Source organism: Diabrotica virgifera, chromosome 2 (genome assembly GCF_917563875.1).
Source record: "Diabrotica virgifera virgifera chromosome 2, PGI_DIABVI_V3a".
Classification (NCBI taxonomy): domain Eukaryota; kingdom Metazoa; phylum Arthropoda; class Insecta; order Coleoptera; family Chrysomelidae; genus Diabrotica; species Diabrotica virgifera.
The window spans coordinates 251,844,362-251,871,203 of NC_065444.1; the positions used below are offsets into that span (position 1 = coordinate 251,844,362).

Sequence of the window (26,842 nt, forward strand, 5' to 3'; positions counted from 1 at the left end):
CCGGCAAAAACGTGGTTCATCCAATACGGCCATTACGAAATTCACGGAACCAAAATTTGACAGTGTAGTCTGAAGGAGCATTAGTCCCATAATATTAATCCAGCTTTTCTTTTGTTGCCTTCGCCGCTTTATTTCTCAAATAATAATGTTTAATGAGAGATGGAAACCTTTTTTGTTCATATGCGTCATTTTTCCAAACACGTCAACTTCATCTAACTGTCAAAAATATAGTAATGGCCGCATCGCGCCAAAATTTAACGTCCGCCTAAAAGAGACTTTCTAGTATGTAACTACTATTCTTTGTGCGATTGCAGTCCCTTAACAGGCAAAGGAGATACTTATAAGGCCACAGAAATCTTTTCGTCACACTTTCTTTTCCAGAATTTCAGAGTGTTTTGAATACAAAGGAAAACATTCTATATTTTTTGTTCGTGCCTTAATAACCTTATATTATTATTAACTAAAATTATATTATTAACTAAAGAAAACTTAAGTTTTTTATCACAGGAAAGTGCTTTGATTGCTTTTAAAAGATTTGTTTCTAAATATTATTTAACAGATACAAACCATTTGGGAAATTCAACATAATTTTAAAAAGGAGAAAATTATAGATTAATTGAATAAAAACAAAAAATTTAAATATAGGAAAGATTGAAGGAATGAATATGATGAATAAATGAAGAATGGTAGAAGCTATAAAATAAATTTCATAGTTTTGTATACAAAAAAGAATTTGCTGCAAAAATTAAAGTAAGTCCTTTATTGTAAGGGAGCAAAGTATGCTAAATTTGCAGTCACTCGAGCGCTTTGGGGACCTATTTGGTTGTGAAGAGTGGGTTCTAAAACCAAAAAAAGTCACATAAAATTTTCCATTTTAGTGGGCGCTTGCTATTTTTTAATTGAATTTTCCATTTCCAACAATCGTTTTTTCCGATTATAAGGCCATCTATCCATAATTCGAAATAATGTTTCGAATAAAAGTTACTTATTTTTAGGTAAGGACCCCAAATATGCAATAAAAAATAAGGACTCCTATTTAAGATTTTAAAGTAACCCCCCACACCACCTCCGTGGGGGGTCGTCTTTGGCGCCATTCGATAGATTTTTCAAAAATATTAAATAAGTGTATTTTAAAGTTTTTCGATCTGATGTTCATTTCGCGAAATATCGCGGGATTCGTATTTAAAATATTAAATTTAACCCCCACCCCTCTCCGTGGGAAGTCGTGTTTGGTATCATTCGATAGATTTTTAAAAAATATTGAGCACGTACTTTTTAGTTTTTCGATCATTCATTTCGCGAAAAATTCGTTTTTTTGTTGTGAAACTTTGGGACTCGCCCATTTCCTTACGCCCGACTCAAATCGTCAGATTTTTGAAATATACACTCCTTTCCATGTACTTAACAAACCTTATCTTAATCTGACAATTTTGAGTTTTTTTAAGGATAGATTTTTTTTCGGGCCCCCCTTAACGAACTCCCCTGTGTTAAGAGCCAATATATGGTAGAGGTACATCTGCAGGGTACCAGGTTTCTCCCCATATGATAATCTGACGCGCTCGAGTAACTGCAAAAATCCCCGCTTGGGCTCCCCTACCACTAGAATACTTTGACCGTTCTGAAAATTTTTGTAATTATAACTTTTTAAAATATACGAATCATTTGAAAAATTAAAAAAAAAAGATTTAAAAACTGTAGAGGAAATTGAAAAAGAGTAAAATATATCAATTAATGAAGAAATAAATTGAATACTTTATTATGTAGGTACTCCAGAAATTATAAAATGTAAAAATTTTATATCAAAATGATTTTCGAGTAAAACGGGCACATAAGTCTGCATCTATCTATCAAAATAATATTTTCATATTTGATAACATTCTTCCAGATATTTCTATTTTCTCCCTACCGACGAATCTCAATTGCCTCGAATATCTACCACTAAGAACAATAATAAAGTCTATTGCCAGGGCAAACATATTGTTATTACAGTTGCATCAGTTTGGATAAAGTATAAAACAATCGATGCCTATGTACGGTAACTTGATCATCAGCGCCGAGCTGTCTGATGGATACCTTAACTAAGCATTCACTTGTTCTTGACTCTTTCTTCGACACGCCAAATCGAAAAAAAAAATCTACAGAAAGCGAATGGAAATATCTGCATTACAACTTTTAGTACACAGAAAATTGATGAATATATCATTGTTTAATAATAAAACAGTTTTTAATTGATCAAACCACTTTTGTAATTTGTTTATCTCGCTTTCTCCCTGTTGATTGCGTTTTTTCATTTGATAATTTTCGTGTCTCTTCGAGTATTATCGTACCTAACTCCCTATTTGTAAGTCTTTCTTTTCTTTTGGATTTTTCCTTTGTTTTTGACTCTTTTTCGACACGAAAAATAAAAGTGATAAATAATATATAATTTTTCAATGGTAATAGCTATTTGTATAACAAGGGAGGAAAGTGCTACTTTTCCTCCCGAGAATGAAGTTTACTGCCCGACGCGTAGCGGAGGGCAGTAATCATTCAAGGGAGGAAAAGGCACTTTACTCCCATGTTATACATATGGTTTTTCCACCTTCCTCAAATAACAAGTAATTTTTTCATTTTTACTTAATTTGTTTAGGTAACTAACCAACAAAATTTATTAGAACTAAAACTAAGAAGTAGGTACAATATAACTGTCAACTGTCAAATATAAGTCAAATTATTAATGTAAACATTGTTAAATTAGAATAACAATTTACTGTTTTTTACCATTCTGCAAAATACAGAGTGTTTTTAAATAAACGTTAAAACGTATAGATACTTACGTAATAGAAAATAGATATTGTACAGAGCGTCAATAAGTTATATTTCATGAATGAAATAACATGACGTCACTTTTACTTTTCCTCCCTAGGGAGGAAAAATATTTTCCTCCCTAGGGAGGAAAAGTACAACTTTGCTCCCTACAATCAGGTCCGGAAAAGTATACTTTCGGTAGAGGTAGGTGGAAAAAATATTTTTAATTGACCAAACCACTTAATTTTTTATCTTGATTTTACTGTGTTAATTGGGTTTCTTGAGTTGGTAATTTTCGAGTCTTTTCGAGTATTATCGTATCGTTTTTAACTACCTATTTGTAAGTCATTCTTTTCCTTTGGATTTTTCCGTTCGTTGTTTCGTAGTGCAGTCTTTTTATGACTATTTTCAGGATATTAAATTGTTACATAAAACTAATAAGACATTTAGAAAGACTGGAGTAGAAGAGTTCCCTAACTCTAAGTCAGTAAACTTGTTAATACCGCTACCGGAAAAATATTATTCAGATCTATAACTGCACAAATTGAGATCTACAAATGCACAAATTGAAAATACGTGAAATATATAACTACACGTAAACAAGTTATTAGCCTTTTGTTTGTAGAAAAATCACAGAAAATAATTTAAAATCATTGTCCAATCCTATTAGCAGCAATGTGGAAAGTCAAAAATAACTGTTTTTACGTAAATGTCAATGTTTTTAATCAATTTCTGTTTAATTCATTAAAAAAAACAAGAAAAGAAAATTCATTGTCTTAGAATGGGCACTATAAGCAAAATAAAAAGAGAAAGTCATATAAAAATTGTGAGTAACGATACTCAAAAGAGTTCAAGTAAATACTGTAAATGGCAGTAAAATACATGGGATGACGAGGTGACAAGTAAAAAAACTGAGAGAGAAAAACCTTCATGACTCTTTAGATTTATCTCTATCATTTTTCAAAGTTAAAAATTGACAATAAAAACCAAATTTTCCGACAAAATTATGTTTAACAATTTTTTTATATCTATGGTTTTTCCTGTATATAGTTTTCTTCTTCGCTTCACTCTAGGACTCAAAATATTCCTTATCATCATAGGGATGCCTACTTCTAAAATCAGGAACGATTATTAGAAAGGACTTGATTCCTGCTGGAATGCGTCATTCCTGCTTAACTGCGTCAAAAGTCTCTATGTCCGACGTAACAAGTAACAACATCTATTGAGCAAGAATAAACTTGTTTTTTCCATAATTCGTAATTATTTTAAGTAAAATTGAGGATGTAGAGTTATATTGTTAATGTACTTGATGATATATTTTAATTTTGTTACGTTAAGTAAACGTACCTTTCAAATATTATAAATAATCCTAAATCCAATGTCTTTACAACGTTAAGTTTACCATCTCAATGGGCATGGGTAGCTCGAACTGTCAAAAAAAATCACTATAATCCACCACAAATCGAAAAAACCAACACGGACACATAACAATCACTAAAAACAACAGTGAAGAAAGTTTGATATAGGAAACGCACTGATCAACTATGCTAGGCGTCTTATACTAGACTGATGATGAGATGAGAGATTTCCACCCTCTACCTGTTGGTACCTGAGAAGGTGTGGGGTCTGAGCCGACCAATCGGGGCGTCGCGATCCGCTTGACACGTGCTCTGACAATGACTTAAGTGGGTATTGTCAAATACTATTGTACGCTCTCGCTAGAAGTTTTTTATGAAAACAACCACACAATCCAGGGCCGGGCGAATCGAGAGGCGACCGCCCCCACGGGGCGGTTATGATTTTTCTACCCGGTTCTACCCGGCTAAAAAAAGTTTGAGGAATTTATGAAAATCCTATATTGACTATTTTGTTTAATTAGTTTTTTTAAATACATAAGCTTCAGTGATTTGCTAATTTTTATTTGATATATCGCTGCTACTATAGTAGGCGGTCTACCGTCACGTTTCAACTATACGTTGCGGTCTACCGAGTGATTTGGTGTACAACCTTAGTCCAGGATAATAAGGTTTTTTTTCATGACACTCGAGCAGCCAGGGTACTGAAGCGTTTTTTCGACAGGTATTAATACCTATAAGAACAAATTGTAACTATTTCCTGCGTAGGATCTGGCGGCCATTATTATTTATAGAACTGTCAAAAAATGGCATTTTCCCCTTTTTTTCAAATCAATGGAAAACAGTAAAACTTATGATTTTTTTAGTACAAATATCTTGAGATTATGGAAAAGCTTTATAATGACGTATTACAAACTTTGATATACTCATTTATTGTTAATATAATTGCGAAAAAAGTCGGAATAGCAAAAAAAATTAATTTCGCAATATCTACTGTAAAAATTAATGTACAGCAAATTTTATTTAAATTGTTTATCCCAGATAGCATTTATTTTGCAATAATATAAGTCAGAAAAAATGACGTTAGGACCATTCCACAGGTGTCAAATGAAAGAGCATGAGTTATATTTTCAACTTGGTTTAAAAAAAGTGACTAAAAAATGCATTTATTAGTAATAAATAATTATGCAAAAGTATCGTAAATCTTTCCTTATAAACTTTTTATTTTGTTATATAAGAAATTTTATATATTTATTACAATTTTTTATCAATTAGGATATTAATAACATTACTTGGTAGTTGTGCACTTAAAACAGGGTAAAAAAGTTATTTTTTTGGAAAAAGTTATTCAAAAAGTTTATAAGGAAAGATTTACGATACTTTTGCATATTTATTTATTACTAATAAATGCATTTTTTATTCGCTTTTGTTAAACCAAGTTGAAAATATAGCTCATGCTTTTTCATTTGACACCTGTGGAATGGTTCTAACGTGAACTTTTTCTGACTTATGTTATTGCAAAAAAATGCTCTTTGAGATAAACAATTCGAATAAAATTTAAACAATTAAATGAATCGCTTTGAAATTTTTATCACATATTAAGCACCAAATAACCCTCATTTGACAAAAATTTCAAACCTGTACACTGATTTTTACAACAGTTATTGCGAAAATATTTTTTTTGCAATTCCGACCTTTTTTCGCAATTATATTAACAATAAATGAGTATATCAAACTTTGTAATATGTCATTTTAAAGCTTTTTCCATAATCTCTAAGATATTTGTACTAAAAATATCATAAGTTTCACTGTTTTCAATTGATTTGAAAAAAAAAAGAAAAAATGCCATATTTTGACAGTTAATTGTTTATAAGTAAAAATGGCCGCCAGATCCTACGCAGGAAATATGTAGTTACAATTTGGTCCTATAGGTATTACTTGTCGAAAAAACGCTTCAGTACCATGGCTGCTGAAGTGTCACGAACAGGGTATATTTTTGTCTTATTACCCTGGCCTACCTGTGTTATTACAGTGCAAACAAAAAAAAAATAATGTGTGTGTACTTTGTACGCACGTAAGAAGTTATACTTCTATTATATGATTTTTTAAAAATAATAGTTATTTATGATATAAGTGTTAAAAATACAATAATTTTAAGGCACGCATGTGAACGTTTGCAGAATGAGCGAAGCGAATTCTGCAATTCACATGAGCGCCTTAAAAATGTAATTTTAACACGTATATCACACAATTTTTTGTCTACAAACGTCTTATATATCAACAATTATAATTTATTCATTCTAAATTACAGGACAATACCTACAAAAACTTTTACTTGAACTTGACTTACATTTACATTCCATTTTTATAGTTTTCTTGACATTACATCAAAACTGCCTATACTGTCAATACGTAAATCATAACAACTATAGAATAACATCTACTTTTATTGTTGTATATTCTAACAAATTTTAATAGTTTTTTTCTACAAACGTGTCAAAAATGCAGTAATACAGTTTAAATTAAATTTTAAAAAACCTTCTAAAAAACCTTTTTCAAATTGCGCAAGTTGTACTGTTAATATTAATGTTTTGACGTTTGTTTTCAAAATTTGACATTTCAATTTTAACTGCAGTGCCTTAAAAATTTTAAAACACTAGTGCTTTAAAGTAACATTTTTAACGCTCCTATGGAGTGCTAAAAGTTGCATTTTTAACACGTTTGTAGAAAAAAATACTATAAACAGTTTGTTTTAATTTTTTTTAAACACCAAGCTAATTTTGTGCTTACCGCTTTCAAAAAAATAAAAAAAGTATAGGATTGCTCCGGATTCGAACTCAAGACCTCTCGATCTCTGGCCGAATGCTATACCAAATACGCTACAAGGACTGTGTCTGTATCGGTTCGAACGTACCTAATGACAATTCACGGTAACAAACAGACAAGGTGAAGTATAATAAATATACAATAAAATGTTTTAATAATACTCATCTTACTCCTGAGGAAGACAAATCCAAAGACACAAAAATTATAATAAATATATTTACTAAAAACACTAATATATTCTTTTCACACCTTTTCTTGCACTAATATATTTATACATAACTTGAAAGATTTAGCAACTAAACGCCATACTGTCTGTGTGCGCATGCGCGCAGTATTATGAAATTTTACTCTCAATCGCGCCTAAAGAAGTATAACTTCAAAAATCTTTTCAAAGTGAATCAAACGCATATCTAAATCAGAAGATTCATTATTTTAATTTTACAAATTAATACTTTGTCATATAATTCTACTATTTTAGTTGGGAATAAGCCACAAAATTGGCTTATTTTGCACACTATAATAGATAGAGACAGGTAGACAGCATACTATAGTAGCACTTGCAGGAGACTATTCAGTGACAATATCCTATCATAATTTTAGTAACAAAATTATTTGTGACTCTCTTAATGACGGTCCGCACAAAAGTAGCTCACGGTCCGGATGCGGACCGGGGTCCGCTAATTGGTGACCCCTGTTCTATAGAACTGCATCTAAACCAGTCCCTTAAATTCTTTAACCATGACACTCTCCTTCTTCCTATACTCCTTCCGCCTCTTATCTTTCCAGCTATTGCATTAGTTGTATCTAAAAAAAAAGGACGAAGGAAAATAAACGCAGGCAGATGAAGGAATAGTTTAAAAAAAAAAGAAATAAGTACTGTTCATTTTTTAAAATGATGTCTATAGTCTTGAGATTCAACAGAGCCCGTAACGACCGATACACGTCGATTCACTCTAGGTATAATAACCTTTCTTTCTTCCTATTTTCCTTTGACAGCCAAATTTTTTACCACACCACGATGTTACAGCAAGAGTGATAAAACATGACAACCAATATTGCGCAATATAGGCCACAGACGCTTCAATATTAGTATATTGCACAATAAAAATCAAAATCCTGTTAATTGACACAATATACTGCGCAATCGTTCAATGTGATCTACAGACGATCAATATATTGTACAATATTAAATTTTGTACAATATATTGACAAAAATATTAAGCATCGAGGGAACGCTTTAAATGTGTATATTAAATTGTTTAAAATCTTGTAGGTAGAGCGCTTGGAGTGTGAAGCTTTAGGCATCTGTTTTCCTAGGCCTCATAAGGTTCTTCGCTAGCCTCTTGACATGGTTTTGCAGTCGTCAGTCGCCTGTCATATTTTTTGGAGTAACTGGTATTCATTGGGCATATGAAACGGTGCATTTGTGATAATGCGGAAGGTCTTCGTTTGCAATCTCTCCAGGATATCGATTTTGGGTCTCGGTACAGATCTTCACAGTTGGATTCCATAGCTCCATATTGGCTTTATCACCGACTTGTATACCAGAATTTTCTTGTACAAATTCAGTTGTGACCTTTTTCCTATTAGATAGTAGATTTTACTGAGTTTCAAATCCAACTGTTTTCTTTTCGTGAATATGTGTTTCTTCCACGTTAATCTGCGGTCCAAGTCCATTTTACATTATCCTTTTGCTGTAGTACTTGGTTATTTCATCTACTTGACACGTGCTCTGACAATTACTTAAGTGGGTATTGTCAAATACTATTGTACGCTCTCGCTAGAAGTTTTTTATGAAAACAACCACACAATCGAGGGCAGGGCGAATAAAGAGGCGACCGCCCCCACGGGGGGTTATGGTTTTTCTACCAGGCTAAAAAGAATTGAGGAATTTGTATATCGACTTTTTTAATTGACAAGTTATTTTTAAACACGCTTCGGTGCATGCAGCATTTTTTTTAATTAGAGCTCATTTTTAGTTGATATATCTGCCTATTTTAAATTTATTTTTTTTTATTCTGATATTTTTGTGCTTTTCACAATGCTAAGAATTGTTATAATTTTTAACGTTCGTTCTCTTTTGCATGATTCGTACTTCTATATTTCTTTAATTTGTTCCCCCTTTAGTATTTTTTGTTTTATAATTCAGGTTATTAGGGGACGTATTTTAGATTATATATGGTAAATAAAATAAAATTTTACGCCTTGGCTGCTTAATGTTAAAAAATTGGATCCCTACGGCCACGACTCTCCCGTTTCTATGCTTCTGAGTAAATTACGGTGTGTCATGCGGCTGTTATCAACAACAACATGAGACAAAACATTTGTGTTTTAGGGCAGCCAACGTGTTAAATCGAAAAAATCTTACTGTATATTTTTGGCATTTTCCTATCTCCTTCAATTTTTCTTCCACTTTTTCCATATCGAATTTTAACGCATTTCTTCCACCTTTTCAATTTTCTGTACCTTTTCAGCAATCTGGTTTACCTCTTCCTGAATTTTCTCTAAATAAACCTTCATACCGTCATTTTTTCCAACTTATAACGAACAAAATCGTTCGTTGTGAGGCACTGAATTCCTCATACCAATCTGAAAGATGTTCCTCAAAAGTCACTCTAAAACCTCTCAATCCAACAAGCTGGGCTATAAGATTTGATACAGTCAATACATTGAAACACAGATTTTGCGATGTTTTGAAGTGCCTTTCAAGTCTAGTTCTGACAAGTAACAAAATAAATGAAAGAGACGAAGCAACACAACTGAAAAAAAAGAAACTAGAATCATTCAAATTTGTACTAGTTGTGCAAAATAAAATCCTTAAAACCCTCAACATAGTCTCGAAAACACTGCAATCAAACTCTTTGGACATTTTAACAGCTTACCGTTTACTTGACGAGAGCCTCTTAGAACTAACTGAAATGAGAGGATAATCTGAAACCTTCTTTGAAGAGGCTTCAAATATGTGTCAACGTTGAGGAATGCCAGTAGGGTTCGCTCCAGAAATAATCCAGAAGACAAAAAACATTTCGATGAACTGTGCGAAGATGAAAGACCTCAAGATCCCAAGTCCCGTGTTTTACTCAATGATCGACACATTATGCCATCAGCTAGACACTCGTTTTCAAGGAATGAAAGCAGTGTAAGATACGTACCGAATTGTTCAACCTGATTTTATTTTGAATGCAATCGAACAAGACCTTCAAAACGAAGCAATCAAACGTTTCCAGATGATTCCAGATGAGAAATGGGAGGTTTACCCCCCTCCCCTTCTGCTGGGGGTAAACCCCCAAGACCCCCGGTGGGGGGCCCCCAGATCACGTTTGCCCCGGTGCCCCCAACATCGTACTTACGGCCTTGGTGTGAGGTTTCAAATAAAAGAAGAGATGAGAGAATATAATTATGTAATAAAAGCAAATATAATTTCAGAGACCAGATGACTTCAATGACCAGAGAGAGAGAGAAAGAGAGAGAGAGAGAGAGAGAGAGAGAGAGAGATAGAGAGAGAGAGAGAGAAAGAGAGAGAGAGAAAGAGAGAGAGAGAGAAAGAGAGAGAGAGAAAGAGAGAGAGAGAGATATCTTTGGAGACTAACAATACACGACATCACGATGGCCACTTCACTCCCTCTTAGTGTGAGGTATGAGGTATCGAACGAAAGACGAAGAGGTAGTTAGTATAATAATACAGAAAGTCTAAAGAAAATAAAATTTAAAAAACGATTCGTTAATAATTGCAATAAATAAAACCAGATTGCCTCCCAATTTTTTCAGTCGATGTGAAAAGATTTCATTTGCTGTTTTGATGGCAACTTCGTAGACGGATCATAAAATTTCAGGGACAAAGATCTCTTCCAGTCCAGCTGCAGACAATTCCGAATTATGAGTATTAGCGTTAAGTCAGTCACAGTCATAATACAATAAAATATTGATTTACAACCCATACTATAATTAGACATACAATCTTTTTTGTTTTATTGCTTTGTTTTACCGTTATCTGTAAATTATGTGACACATTAGCTGGTGGGAAGCCATGTCACCAGCCGAAATGGTTTTACTCGCAGGAAGCAATTATAATTAGTGTGTGGTAGGTATATGGTCTAGACGATATAACAATTATATATTTGTAACCGATTAGGATATGTGTGTGGTATTGGTTGGATTAGTAACGCAGACAGATTAGTTTAGACGTGGATGCTATATTTATATGGGCCAAGGACAACATGCGTAGAGTAATGGACAAGCTGGTCAATGATCGAAAGAAGTAATTGAAAACGAAATATTAATCATCTTTGAAATACAAGTTAAAACACGAAATACAGCTGTTCTTATATTATAATTTAGACAAATTTGCGTAGTATTTTTTTTTGCTTTGGTGTCTGTTATTACGTTCCAGAATTTCGTTCTCCATCATCATTCTCCAAGACCTCTTTTTTCTTTCTTCTGCGTATTTCCTTGTATTCTCTATTTCATCCTCTTCTCTAAACTCCTTTTACCCGGTAGATTGGTGTCTGTACTCTTTGTCCATTCCTTTTTGTTTCCCGATATCATTTATATTTCTGTGTGGTCTACCCCTTTGGCTTTACTTGCTTTTATAACCTATTGCCTAATATATAATTTATCTAGCTTTTCCATGGCCGTCCTTTCTTTAGTTTCTTTACATATTTTTCAGAGATCAGTTTTGCCTTCACAAAAAAGTAACTGGAGTCAGAATTCAGAACATAATGACGTTCGTTATATCTGTTAACCATCATGCCTGGAAGAGGACGTGGTGGATTTAGTTGATTTCGTTGGTCTCTAGTATTTTCCACGTCCCTTTTCTCTAAAAGCTACAGCTGAAAACTACATAATTCTTTCCTGTTGCAAATTGACATACTTCAAGTAGGTACATTTTGAGATTTGTTTGGTTATGTGAACTTTTTATTTATCGTGTGACAATTCCAACAAATTTAGAAACATATTTCTAACACTAATAATTTTTTTCAATAATGGGATCGATGTTATAGTTTTCCTTATAGTCACTCATTTGGTAGACGGCAGCTTTTCCAATTTATATAACATGTATGCATATCTTTCATGTCTGGTTTGAATCCTACTTAGTCCTCTTAGGGCCCAAAGCGTGTTGTTATTGTGCCAAGCAGTCCATTTTTGGGATCATGCGTTTGTTATATTAAGAAGCATTTTTATTGGTGGTTTTTAGAACGAAGATGGGTACTTACGGTATCCTCAGTATTTTTTGTTGGTTTTTAGTCTGCTGCATCTGGTAGTAAGGACCCAGTCATCGGCGTGCTTGACAGTTTTTCCGAGATATCTCTTAAGTATAAGGTAATTATTAGTAGAGAGAGCACTGACCTTTGCTGTAGGCCATTTTTAAGTTTCTCATGATCCCTTCTGATCCCTCTACGAATAAAAATACTAAGAGGTTACGTATTTAACACGCTATTATACGGTGTAGAGGCCTGAACTCTCAAACAGAACAACGCTACGACTTTGATGTGGTGCTACCGTCGAATGCTGGAGATAAGTGGGGTTGAAAGAATCACAAACTTTGAAGTAATACGAAGGATAGGAAAAGACCCAGAAATTTTGTTAACAACAAAACGAAGAAAACTCGACTATGTGGGTCACCTGATGAAAGGGCAAAAATACGCATTACTTTAAAATATAATGCAAGGAAAGATAAAAGGAAAGCGGAATCCAGGCCGTAGAAGAATGTCATTCTGTTTGTTGCGGAATTTGAGTTGCGGTTGCGAAATTTGAGAGAATGGTTTGGCTGCAGCACTAATGAACTCTTTAGGTCAGCTGTAACCAAGGTCAGGATAGCCTTGATGATTTCCAATCTCCTATAGGGGTAGTACAAGAAAAAGAAAAGGTGAACTGATTTCAGTACCCGTCACTACTTGAAACACCTGCTTGTTGATCATGCTATTTATTATTCATGCAATTTGTTTACAGGGGATTATAAGAAAAATTCTACTGTATCATATGCTGTTGTGATATAGAAAGTGACATTACATGGCTTGCACAATTTTATTCTGGTCGAAAACCTGTCTGCTCGACATCGATAACCTGGAATAGTTTAGGGATAATTATATTATATTATGTAAGCTGTACGCTCGTTTGGACGCCTGGCAAACTTTGAGATGTAGATGTTCCGACATAATGTACTTTAAAAACCGTCACATCCACCAAAATTAAAGATATAGCAGGTTGGAAAATAATAGATGTTCTTTTTCTTCTTACTTTAGGTTTCTTTCTGTTTTCGTAATGACGGGCATCTTAGGGAGTAGGCAGTGACTTCCTGGCAATTAAGGCATTTTACAGAATTTGTCTTCTGATCCAGTAAAATTGCAGTCTAGCGCTTTGGTTGGTAGTAAATATGCGTGGAGATATGCTCTACCGCATAATTGTATAGAGTATTTACAGGTGGAGCAAGGCAAATGCAAACTCCTCTCTGTATTTAGCTGTTCTTATTAGCTGTTAAAAAATTCAGCCCTGCTATTGCCAGATTTCTTCTTTCTCCTCTTCCTTATTTCCTTGCTCCTTTCCTTGATCTTTCTTACTATTCGTTAAGCATATTGATATTTATTATTTCTCAGTATGTGGCCTAGATATAATGCCTTTCTAACTTTTTTCTGAAAAGTTCTCGTTCATTGACCACCATATGAAGCACTTTTTAGTTTGAGGTATGCGATGTTTATGAAATGTTGAGGATCCTCCGGTAGATCTAAATTTCAAAGGTCTCTAATTTATTTTCGGTTGATGTTTTAATGGTCCACGTTTCAACTGCTTAGAGCAGGGGTGGCCAAACTTATATTCTAAGGCCAAATTAAATAGCAACGGTGATAAGGGGTTTCCTTGTCTAATTCCTGATGTTACACTAGTCTTTTATATTTGTTGTCAGTAATTTAAGACATTTTGAAAAACAAAATTAAAAGTAATTCAGGTAGATTTATTGAGATCCACAAATTATCCTTCAAAGAGGCACATGTGGCTTGCGAGCCACATAATTTGTGGATCTCAATAAATCTACCTGAATTACTTTTAATTTTGTTTTTCAAAATGTCTTAAATTACTGACAACAAATATAAAAGACTAGTGTAACATCAGGAATTAGACAAGGAAACCCCTTATCACCGTTGCTATTTAATTTGGCCTTAGAATATAAGTAAAGTATCATCTGAGCTGACAGAGCAAATCCGCGGATTCGCGCCTTGCGAATCGAGGATCAAAACTATTGTTGGCCTTTGCTGATGATCTATGTGCAGTCGCTTATTCTACAAGAGACGTGGGAGAGGTGTTTTCACAACTTGAGGAAGAAACAGGTGGTCTCTAGTCTGGGTCTTCGAGTAAACGAAGAGAAGACATAACTAATGACCACAACTTCGAAGTAGTAAAAGTTTAAATATCTAGGGGCAGTAATCACAGATGATGACCACATATAAAAAGAGGTCTCAACAAGGATAGCTGCGTGGGAAAGAGAAAGATTATTAAGATCTAAGCTGATAAAAAGACAATCTAAATTAAGACTGTTCATGTCTATTGATCGTCCAATTGTTACATATGGAAGTGAAACATGGACTGACTCTACATCGTACATGAAAGTTCTCAGAATGATATTTGGCCCTCAAAGAGAATTGACAGGTGAGCGGAGAAGGAGCAGCAAAGCTGCATTGGTGACTGTATGGTACTGAAAACATCGTTAGATTCAGATATATAAAAAAGCTAAGATAAAATGTGCAGGTCATGTGATAAGATCAGAAGAAGACAGAGTGTCAAAGACAGTGTTTTTTGAGAGACGGGTGAAGGATAATGAAGAATCAAAGTATCCTGAACTAGTAAAAACTGCTTGTAAAATTATTTGCATATTTGAAACAACAATGTGAAACATTTTATGTCACTTTAAAATTCGTGAAATCCAAACTCTGAGAGAAAAATTTAATACCTTTTTTACACTTTTTAAATAATTGTTTAATTGCGGCTCGGGAAAAATTTCAAATTTTGAAAAATGACTCGGACTCTCAAGGAGTTTGGCCACGCCTGGCTTAGAGCATAGTCGACCAGCTGTAGCATTTTGATAATCGTCGTCGAGTTTGGAGTTTTAGATAATCTAGATTCACCTAGGAGTTTTTTAATTTTTTCGAAAGATTTTATAGTCTGTTCTATTTTCGATCTTATTTCTAGATCTGGATTTAGACAACAGTCGATCACAAACCGAGTCGATCCTGTTGATGGGTCATTGTAGACCAAGTCGGAATCCGCAATTAACACCATGTCATCGTCGTATCTGATGCTCTTTCTGTTTATGCCGATATTAATCCTTCAGTACCTCTTTAAACAGCAGGGTGATAAAATGTATCCCTCTCTAACTCCTCTTCTAATTTCTACCACTGCGGATGTGGAACTATTGAGTTTAATTCTGGAGTTTTGTTTATATAGGCCATTCCACAAATATACAACTGTTTTGGATTGTCGCGGTAATGAATATTTTAGACTGAAACATAAGAAGTACGGAAGTAAATGGCTATAATAATTATTCCAATAAACAACAACGCAATTTGCAATTTACTTTCGTTCTTCATATTTGGCACGGTAAAATAGTCGTTGTCGAGATAATTCAAAACAGTCGTATATTCGTGGAATAGGGTATAGTGCAAGTTTTTCGGGAGCCTAATGTTTTTAAGCATTTAAACCGACTTATTGCAAAAGTTCTATAAGAGTTTTGAGTATTAATAAATTGAAAGGTCCCAGCATAATAACCGTAAAAAGAACGGAACAAAAAGGGAAACAAGAAACAATATTACCAAATAACTGTCATATTTTTGAATATATCTCAACACACAAGACTGGTCTATTACTAAAAATTGATGGCCATAACATTGGCCACAAATATAAACTGCATGTTTAGAGGATAGATTTACATTCGCAATCGCAATAATTATTATTTTTAAACTTACAGACTTATATTCACATCAAGGCTTTTGGTAATTATTCTTTTTCTCGGGGCAATTCAATGTTTATTTAAGTATTGAGTTTAGTCTACAAATCGGAGAGCAAAGAATAAATAGTTTATGGCTGCTTATATGATTAGACTATAAATTCTTAGTTATTATTCTAACACAGTGTTTTAATGGTAGTTAAGATTAAGTACTCTAATTATTAAAGATGTTGAAATGCAATCAATCAAAATTATATAAAAGAAAGTGAATATGATGTATTATAGACCAGGGCCAAGGCCTTTAGAAATGGTGAAATAAAAAGATAGTACCAAGATGGAACTTATTTTTTTAAAAGGAAGAAAATTGAACAAAAATTTAAGAAAAATATTACGGGCGATCTGTGTTAGGAAGTGGAAGAGGGAAGAGGGTTAATTTTTAAGGGCAAAGAACGGTTTATCACGATTTCCGTCAAAACTACAAGTCCTACATCTTTTTATTTACCCTTTTTGTACACAATCACAAAATTTATGCGAAAAATTTAAATAAGCGAGTATTTGGTTTTTATTTTTATCTTCCACAATTTTTCCTTTCGCGAAATTTGGTGAAAACCTCTTTATGTCCGAAACACACGGCAATTCAATCAAATAGCTGCTTTAAAAAAGTTTGTTCGTTGAAATTTCTACTTTCTGGTGGACAACAAAGAAGAAGAAAACTAAATAAGACAAATGGCAATGAAGGAGACAAACATTTGAAATAATAAAAAAAAAAATAAAGAACAGAAACAACCAATTTGGCAAAAAAAATGTAAATATTATATTACATCAATGGGCAGCTCAAAAGCAAGCGATGCATGAAAAACCTTGTGAAACTTCAGACAGAATAGGACTAAATAACCTAACATGAAAGAGTAAAGCTAGAAGGAGTTATTACAAAAAAAATGGAGGAAAAATGGGGATAGAATGAAGAAAGGGTGAAGGAACAGTTGTGAAGTTCAGAAGAACAAAGATTTTTGTCTCGGGCGCTCATATACTGATAATATATTTTCTATAAAACAGCTCACGGACAAAAAAAAATAGCATTCAATAGCATTGCAAATTGTATACGTGGATCTTTGAAAGGTCTAGGACAGTGACCCAGTCAATAATCTGTAGAATACAATGGAAAATCACGAAGTTGGTAGTTCAAAAGAATAACCAAATATCGTAATGGTAAAAATCTTGTTAAGTCTAGTGGGTGGTAAAAAGAGAAAAGGAAGCCCTGGGTCCAGATGGAGTCATGAAGTTAATAAAAACCTGAGGTATCTCAATGTAAGCAATTGGAAAGAAGACGCGAAGAACAATCAGGAATGGAGGAAGGTTGTAAACCACGGCATGAACCTGGTTGGCTCGAACTGCTAATATATTATTATTAGATAACATCTACATAAATGCTGTAAAATCACTGTACGTAGTAAAAATCGGACAAAATTCTTTGAATTGTTTAAAGTTGATAAAGGCTTTCGACAAGGATCCTGCTTGTCGCCAACCTTAGTTAAACTTTATATAGATAAAACATTAAAAAACTGGAGCAAGAAATTTATACAGAGGTAAGTAAAAATTGACGAAAACAATATCTATTAGGAAAAATCCACGAGGAAAAATCAATTCCTGTAGCTGGCTGTATACCATAAATCACAAAAAATACTGGATCCTTTGTAAAAGGTATATTTAAAAGACCCAATAAGGGTTACATATATAAACGTTACAACTGATGATGGATTATTTGTTAATCCGAAAACGTTTTGTTTATATGTTGCAACCCTTATTGGGGTCTTTTAAATATACCTTTTACAAATGATCCAGTAGTTTATTTTATCTGTTAGGGTCTTTTATTTGCCGACGATCAAATAATTTTAACAAAAGACAATGACGACATCGCCTACATGACAAAAAATAGCTGGAAGAAAAATTTTACGCGATATAATACATGATCATTGGAAACATCGCAAAAGATCTGGAGGTAAATTACAACACAATAAAATAAAAAATAATTAATATATTTACTTGGAGTAACTTTAACAAATACAGGATCAGATGAAACGGATATAATAAAGAAAGGAAAGACAATAACACCACAATTACAAGGAGCAACGATATTACAAGCAAAAATAAACACCAAATCTTTAAGACAATATTAGCAAGCTTCTCTCTGTATTACCCCCAGACGTGGGTGGCAAATAAAAGAATGGAAAATACAATGAAAAAAATGGAAAAGATGTTTTGAAGAAGAAGCTGAAGAGTAACACTAATTGACAAAATTATAAATTAACGAATTAAAGATCTAATTAATGTGAAGGAAACACTGAATGACGAAATATGAAAACGAAAATAGTCTGGTTTGGATATCTGCGAAGGATAGAGAAGAATACTACTGAAACCTGCAGATGGAAACCAAATAGAAGAAGGAAAAGAGGACGTTCTAGATTAAAGTCAAACGATCAATGAAAACAGCAATGGAACAGGAGACAACACTGAAGAATACAACACTGACAATAATAGGAAACAACTGGTTAGAGCAAATGATATAGACTCTAGTCTCAAAAATGTTGTATGTGGGGTACCACAAGGTTCAGTATTGGGTCCTCTACTTTACCTTATCTTTATTAATGACATCACTAGCTTAAAAATCGATAGAAAAGTTTTTCTTTTTGCTGACGATACCAGTATCACTTGGAGCAACTCAAATATCGTCATGCTACTATAACTTCTGATCTACTCACAATAAAATCTTGGTCAGATTCTAATTAACTCTCTTTTAACGTAGATAAAACAGTAGCATTATCCTATAAAGAAACTCTTCAACCCTTATAACAACCAGATCAGTATCGTTGATTCTGCAAAGTGTCTTGGTATTTTTTTAGATAGCAACGTTAAATGGTCCCTTCATAACGATGTGTTAAGCAAGAAAGTATCCTCAGCTTGCTTTGCAATAAGATCTGTTTCGAAGGAAATGAATTTAGCCTCTTCCAAAATAACATATTTTTCTTTGTTCGAGTCCCATCTTCGATATGGTCTTCCTTTTTGGGGTTCTGGTACAGCTGCCCAATCCGATGTTATTTTTAAATTACAAAAAAGAGCAATAAGATATCTGTTTGGACTCAGAAGAACAACACATTGCAGAAGCTACTTCAAAAATCACAGGATTCTAACACCACCTTCTTTATATATTTTAGAAACTGTTTGATTAATTTGTAAACATCTGCATACCTTTCCAGCAAGACCTAGACATGAGTATTCTACCAGAAATTCTACCTTTGACATCTATTTACCGATCCCGTCCAGTGAGTTAGTAAAGAAATCTATATTATATTCTGCAAAAAAAACTATACAACCATCTCCCTCTACAATTTAAATCTGCAACATATTTCCGCAAGTTCCGTAAAATGACAAAAGCCTATTTATCTGAAAAACCATATTATTCAATAGCAGAGTTTCTTAACCAATAACTAAGAAATTACAGTATTCTTATGTATGAGTAGAATCTTAATCTATAATTTTGAGTGTCATATGCAGCAACTTAACTTATTAAATTTCTTAAGGTAGATTACGCAATTTGCGATTTTTTTTTAAATTCTGCAATAGACTGTTACTGATTTTTATTTTATTATGATTTTATTATGTTTTATTTATATTGATGATTTATATAATTTTAGTAAATTGTATTTTATTTATGTTCCAGATTTAGCCATACGGCTCACGGCCTCTTATGTTTATTATTATGTTATTATTGTTATTGTTTTTATTTATGATTCTTGAGCGCTTTGTCTATAAAATTGTTAAATGTTTCATGACAATAAAGCATATTTCTATTCTATTCTAAGAAGATAATATGACAAGAAGAAAAACAAACCTAAAACAATAACAACCAGTCGGAAACAAACAAGGAAAAGAAGAGGCATAGGAGAATAACAAAACTTTTTATAAACTTCTTAGTATATAACACACCAGGTGAAAGGAGATATCCACAGTAGCACGATATCCAGGTAATGTCCAAAATTTAGGGAACAATATGCATAAGCGAAGGCAGTGCTTTAATCTGCGAAACAAAAAATATTATCTAATTGTAATGAATATGGATGAGTAATTTTTATCTTTAGCTCTCTCCTTTTAATCTCCTTTTTGGTTCAAAAACAATCATATATATGTATCGGTTTTAGAACGTCTTTCGACGTTGTCCGATGCCTAACTTCCACGTCCTTCTATCATCCCATTGGCCATCTCTAAGATTACTTGCACTCATTGCTTTGGTTACCCCTTCTTTCCATGTCTTTTTGGGTCTTCCTCGTTTTTTGCGGTTTGGTGGTACCCACTGCATGATCTTTTTGGGCAATCTTGTGTCATCCATTCTTTGAACATGACCATACCAATTCAACTGTTTCCTCTCAATGTCTGTTGTTAAGTAGCCATCTATTCCAATTCGTCGTCTTACTTCCTCATTTCGAACTCTTTCCCTACGCGGTATACCTAACGATCTTCTAAACACATCCATTTCTACAGCTTCTAATTTTTTCCTGTTGTTCTCGGTTATTCTCCAAGTTTCTGCTCCGTAAAGTAGGCTGCTTTTAATAAGTATTTCATAGATATTGTATTTTCGCTGTGTTCCTATTTCGGAGCTCCAAAGTATTCCATTTAGGCAGCCAATTGTTCTTCTAGCTTGTGTTACCTTTTTCTTTATTTCCTCATCGTCTTTTCCCGTCCTATCGAAGATTACTCCCAGGTACGTGTATTCACTACAGGATGTGATTTGTTCATTATCCTCTAGTTCGATATTTGATAACTCAGCTCCTATGGGTAGGTATTTAGTTTTTTCCACATTAATTTCCAAGCCCCACTGTTCATATTCCTCCTTTAGTTTTCTTGCCATATACTGTAGGTCGTCTTTTAGCTATGATCACTTGGTCATCAGCAAATTCTAAGGTATATAAACAAACCTCTCCGAGGTCTATACCCATACCGTGGCATTTACGTTTCCACTGGTTTAGTGCTTTTGCAACATATATCTTGAACAAAGTTGGTGAAATACAGCAGCCCTGGCGCAAACCCTTGTTAACTATGAACTTTTTAGATAGTGTGTTGCCAATTTTTACTTGTGATTTTGTGATGTAGAATTTTCATATAGATTTTTTAAGGCGTTGACTAGAGTGTAGCTGATGTTAGTTTCTTGTAGTGATTTCCACAATTTAGTCACAGGAATGCTGTCGTATGCTTTACGGAGGTCAACAAACATGAGATGGGTCTCTTGATTGGTTGCTGATTTTTTTCAATTACTTGTTTTAGGCAGAAGACATTATCTGTGCAAGTCCTTCCAGCGCGGAAACCAGCCTGTTCTTCTTTTTCTTGTTCCCTATACTCCATCTCAATGAGATTTTTAAGAATACGCCCGTACACCCGGCTTAGTGTACTAGTTACCGATATTCCTCTGTAATTTGAGCAATCCAACTTATTTCCTTTTTTATGAATGGAAGAAATATAAGCTACTTTCCATAAACTGGGTGGTGTGACACCGTTTATATATTTGTTCATACACCAAGTAAGTGCTTGAAAGAGTTTATCTGTGCCACATTTTATTAATTCGGCAGGAATATTTTCTGGCCCTGGAGCTCTACCATTTTTTAGTTCATTTACCGCTTTCTTCACCATATCAACTCCCACTACTATCTCTTCGCCTTCAACGAATACTTCTGTTGGTGATTGGGTGGTATATTCGGCTCTACTTTCTGTTAGCAAACTCTCGTAGTATTCTTTCCATTTTTCTGTTGATATTAACTGAATAGAAATAGTATTTCTTTCTGTGTTCTTTGTTTTGTTTAAAAATTTCCATGTCTCTGAACACTTCCTTCCGCCTATGTAAGTGTTGATCTCTTGGCATTTCCTATCCCACATTTCTTTTTTTGCTGCTGTTACTGCTCTTCTTGTTGTTCTTCGTAGGTCCAAATATTTGTCTTTGTCTACTTGATGTTTAGTACTTAGCCACCGTGCGTACGCTTTCTTTTTCTCCATTATTAGCTTTTGTATGTCTTCGGTCCACCATAGCTTTTTACTGTGGTGTTCGGATTTTAAACCAAGCGCTTCTTTTGCGGCTGTTTGCATACTGTCTATTATATTTTTGTACAGTCTTCCACGGATACATTTTGGATTATATCTTCTAATTTCTTTTCTAATAACTAATAATAAAACACTGAAAACGTTTGATTTCTATACTTCCACAGGATTTATTATAACTAAGTGACTACACCTGTTTCGGCAGAGTGCCTTTCTCAAGTGATATAGTTTACAATGTGTTTGCCTTTTTAAGTCTTCAACTTAAGAGGTTGAGGAGTGGGGAGCTGTTTGTCTCGAGTTGGTAATTCAGAATTATATCTGTATTTTTCAGTTTATTAATTTCCATAGATTCTAAAAAAGATAGCTTTTGGCCTTTATTTTAAATATGCAGAATTTGAAACTCTTCATTGAAAGAATGATTATGATCTAGAAGGTGAAGTGCGTATGTAGAAGTGTCTGTTTTTCTATTGTTGAATGCCCTTTTGTGTTCTGCTATCCGTTTGTCAAAAGTTCTGCCAGTTTGACCGATGTACGTTTTCGGACAGTCACCACACGTTAGTTTGTACACACCACTCTGTAGTTGCTTTCTCTTTCGGCCTTTATTGTTCTTAATATATTTGCTTAAGTTGTTTTTAGTTCTGAAAGCTGGTGTTATACCTGGAAGTATAGAAAACAAACGTTTTCAGTGTTTTATTATTAGATAAAATGAACTTCCATCAAGTAACGGTCGAATCCATCAATTAATTTCTTTTCTATTCAAAAACAATCAACACTTGAATATGTTTAAAAACATTTCATCTCAAATTCAGGGCTATTATTTTTTGACTTTTAGAGTTATGTCTAACCAGTCCCTCGTAACGTTTTACTTAAAATTGAACCGAGCAGTTCTTGATTGTCATTCTCAATAAAACAATTCATCACGCTACCGAGTACTTCGTTATAATTTATAATTAACTCAATTCGTTTAAATACTAATATGGTGAGAAGTGTGCCTGCGATGAAACAAATTAAGGCATTACAGGAACAGCTGGACTCTAACAATTAATTCGTCACTTCGAAAAATTCCTGCACTAGGAGATGTATGAGTATGACTAACGCCATGTGTCTGTCATAGCCCAGACTGAGAGTCTGCTTAACTACCTTAAACGACACTCTTGTGTAATTGGTGTAATCAATTAAAAAGTAATCTGAAACAATTGTATATATGTGAAAATGGTAGTTGGGATGATTTGTCTCAAGGTTGAAATTATAATAAATTATTTATTCAGATAAGGAAAGATAGTTCCTGTCTCGAGGTTGCTAGCTTTCATACGGAGTGAATCAATTCGATTTTTTTTTATTATAACTGTTGATCTCCTTTATATAGTTAATCATAATTATTATTGTTGTCTTTAGTCCACTGATGCCTTGTTTTCTGTGCTTCATGAGGTTTACCAAGCACTAAACAATAATCTTTATACTGCCACTGTTTTCTGTGACTATGCCAAAGCTTTTGATTGTGTAAATCACGACATTTTGATTAAAAAACTAAATTTCTATGGGATTCGAGGTATTTTTTTGAATTGGTTCCAATCTTACTTGAATAATAGGAAACAACTAGTTAGAGCAAATGATACTGACTCTAGTCTCAAAAACATTGTATGTGGAGTACTACAAGGTTCAGTATTGGGTCCTCTACTGTTCCTTATCTTTATAAATGACATCACTAACTTAAAAATCGATGGAAAATTTTTTCTTTTTGCTGATGATACCAGTATCACTTGGAGCAACTCAACTATTGCATCTCTTCATGCAACTATAACTTCTGATTTGCTTACGATAAAAACCTGGTCTGACTCTAATTTACCCTCTTTTAACGTGGATAAGACAGTAGCATTATCCTATAAAAGTGCTCTTCAACCCCTGCTTATTAATAATAGCCAGATCTCTACCGTTGATTCTGTAAAATTTCTTGGTATTTTTTTAGACAGCAACCTCAAATGGTCCCTTCATATCGATTTGTTAAGTAAGAAACTCGCCTCAGCCTGCTATGCTATAAGATCTGTTTCGAAAGAACTCAATTTAGCATCTTCTAAACTAACATATTTTTCCTTGTTCGAGTCTCATCTTCGATATGGTCTTCCTTTTTGGGGTTCTAGTACAGCTGCCCAATTAGATGTTATTTTTAAATTACAAAAAAGAGCAATAAGGTATCTGTTTGGCCTCAGAAGAACAACACATTGCAGAAGTTACTTCAAAGATCACGGCATTTTAACCCTTACATCTTTATATATTTTAGAAACTGTTTGCTTAATTCGTAAACACATGCATGTCTTTCCAGCAAGGCCTCGTCATGTCTACTCCACCAGAAATTCAAATTTTGATGTCTCTTTACTGATCCCGTCCTCTGAGTTAGTAAAGAAATCTATATTATATTCCGCAAAAAAACTATACAACCATCTTCCTTTACAACTCAAATCTGCAACATCTTTCCCCAAGTTCCGTAAAATGACAAAGGCTCATCTATCTAAAAGACCATATTATTCAGTAGAAGAGTTTCTTAATGACTAACTAAGAAATTACAGTAATGTACAAGTAACCAAACTTATCTATATTTGGGTGTCACATGCAGCAGCTTAATCTTATTAGTTCCTATGTCTATAAATAGTTTACTTTGTTGTATGTTCACTTTGCAATTTCTATAAATTGTTGCAATATATCGATTTTGTTTTTTTTTCTTTACTTTATTAACTTATATTTTGTATTTATGTATATTTTGTTTATATTGACGATTTATCAAATTTCAGAAAATTGTATTTGTTATTGTTATTGTTAGATATTATTTATTTATTTTTTCTGACTTTAATTAAGCTTTGTCCATAAAATTTGTATAATTTTCAGTGACAATAAAGCATATTTCTATTCTATTCTATTCTAGTGCTACTACGTGAAGTTGAATTCCCTGCGAATATTATTGCGACATTGAACGTGCCCTCATCATCATTATTCTCTTTGCATTTATCCCTATGCGAGATCAGGTTTCCTAATTACATTTCTCCATAATTTGCTCTCTTAGGTCGTCTCCCAACTCTTATTTGCTCTTGCTCTCCTATTCCTTCCAGGGACCCGCAGATCATCAATTATGCGTATTGGATGATCAACTTCTCAACGTTGAAGAAGAGCAAACCAGCTTAACCTATACAGTTACGTTAGAACTGGGAGTATAATATACGCCAGGGAAGTAAGGCAAAAATATACCATGTTCGGGACACTTGAGCAGCCAGGTTGCAAATGGGTTTTTTGTGTACTATCTACCTAATACATTATAAATACAAAAATGCCCGTCACAGTTTGGACGAGAAATTTAGTTATTAACAAATAAGTGTCAAAAATAGGAGTTTTTTCGTTTAAATCGCTACAGGTAAAAATAGGGTAATTAAATCTTATTTAAGACTTTCATATTGCAAGAAAACTTGAGTTAAACAGTCCACACAATGCAAAAAAATTTTTAAGATGATTCATCAATTAGTTTAAATTTTATTCAATTTGTTTATCCCAAAGGGCTTTTATTTCGCAATGTTATTGTTCAGAAAATAATAATGATATAGCAATTATGTGGAAACAACATAAAAGAAGAATAGTCATATTTTCAACGCATTTAAAAAAATCATTAAAAAGTCATTTTTATCACTCCGAAAACATGTTACTAAAATAGAGTCATTTTTGGCTTATAAACAATTTGAATAACTTTGTTAATATTGACTGTAGGCTAAAACTATAATGGGATTTGAAAAATTTGTATTTTTATATAAATTTTCAAAAAAAAACATTTTGCCTAGGTTAATTACGGTCAAAGTTAGCCACTTTTATTTAATTGGCGGCTACTTTATTTATAACAATTAAGCAACCTAACTAGAGCCATTTTGAAGTTGAAGGTATATAGTTTATGTGTAAAAGTTTGAATAAACTTTGAACCTCAATAGAGTGGTTAATAAAGTTTTAAAAATGGCGTCCTAACGGAACGGATTCGTGGTCGATGGAGGGAAATTATTAAAATCCGTGCACTCAAAAAATGAAACTGATTCTTCAAACATATGCTACAATTAATATCGCCGGAACTTGTTGATGGAGTTTGATCATAATTTTTTAAATTTGTATGTACTCATAGTCTTATAGAGTACGTTATGTACGCACTTCTCCACCTAACATTACAAAATGTTAGGGGGAACGCCGCTTATCACTCAGGGATATGAAAAATAGATTACGACCGATTCTAAGACCTACCGAATATACACTCACTGGCACAAAAACCGCCACCCCAAAAAATTGGTCATTTTTAATGTCTTGTATTTCCTAAACCTGACGTCCGATTTAAGTAATTCTTTTAATATGTCATAGCCTTATTCTTTAACAATATCGCTGTAATAATATTGTTGCTAGACAGGTACATTGTCATTGTACACAGGGTGTAAGAATCAAACTGTGTTTTTTTCTTAAACTTTGGAACACCCTGTGGAATGTTCTAGCTTTTATAAAATACTAAAATTAAAACCCAACTATAGCTTAAGGTTTTCTTAACATTCCGTTTTTTGTTTCATTCGCTTATGTTGGATAATAAAAAAGTTAGGCACTTTAACAACTACCCCTGTTTTTCGTCAATATAGGGTGTTTTTAAATAAGTACGGCAAACTTTAAGGAATAATTCTGCATGATAAAATAATGACAGTTTGCTTTATAAACGTATGCCCTCAAATGCTTTGTTTCCGAGATAGGGGGTGTTGAAATTGTTCTTACAAACTGACGATTTATTTATTGCTCTAAAACGGTTTGTGATATGCAAATAAACATTTGTAGATTTTAAGAGGTAGTTATTGCGCATTTT

The 26,842-nt window shown here is 33.4% G+C and overlaps 1 protein-coding gene across 4 annotated transcripts in view; it reads right to left on the minus strand.

Moving 5' to 3' along the window:
• LOC114338522 (protein decapentaplegic) overlaps positions 1-26,842 on the minus strand; it is a 349,390-nt gene that overhangs the window by 126,178 nt on the left and 196,370 nt on the right. Inside the window, exon 1 of one of the 4 annotated variants that reach the window (XM_050644445.1) lies at positions 4,135-4,367. The exons of the other annotated variants lie outside the window; for them this stretch is intronic. The gene's annotated coding sequence lies outside the window, so the exon portion shown is untranslated. Of the gene's footprint in view, positions 1-4,134; positions 4,368-26,842 lie in introns of those variants that run through there. 4 annotated transcript variants of the gene reach the window in all.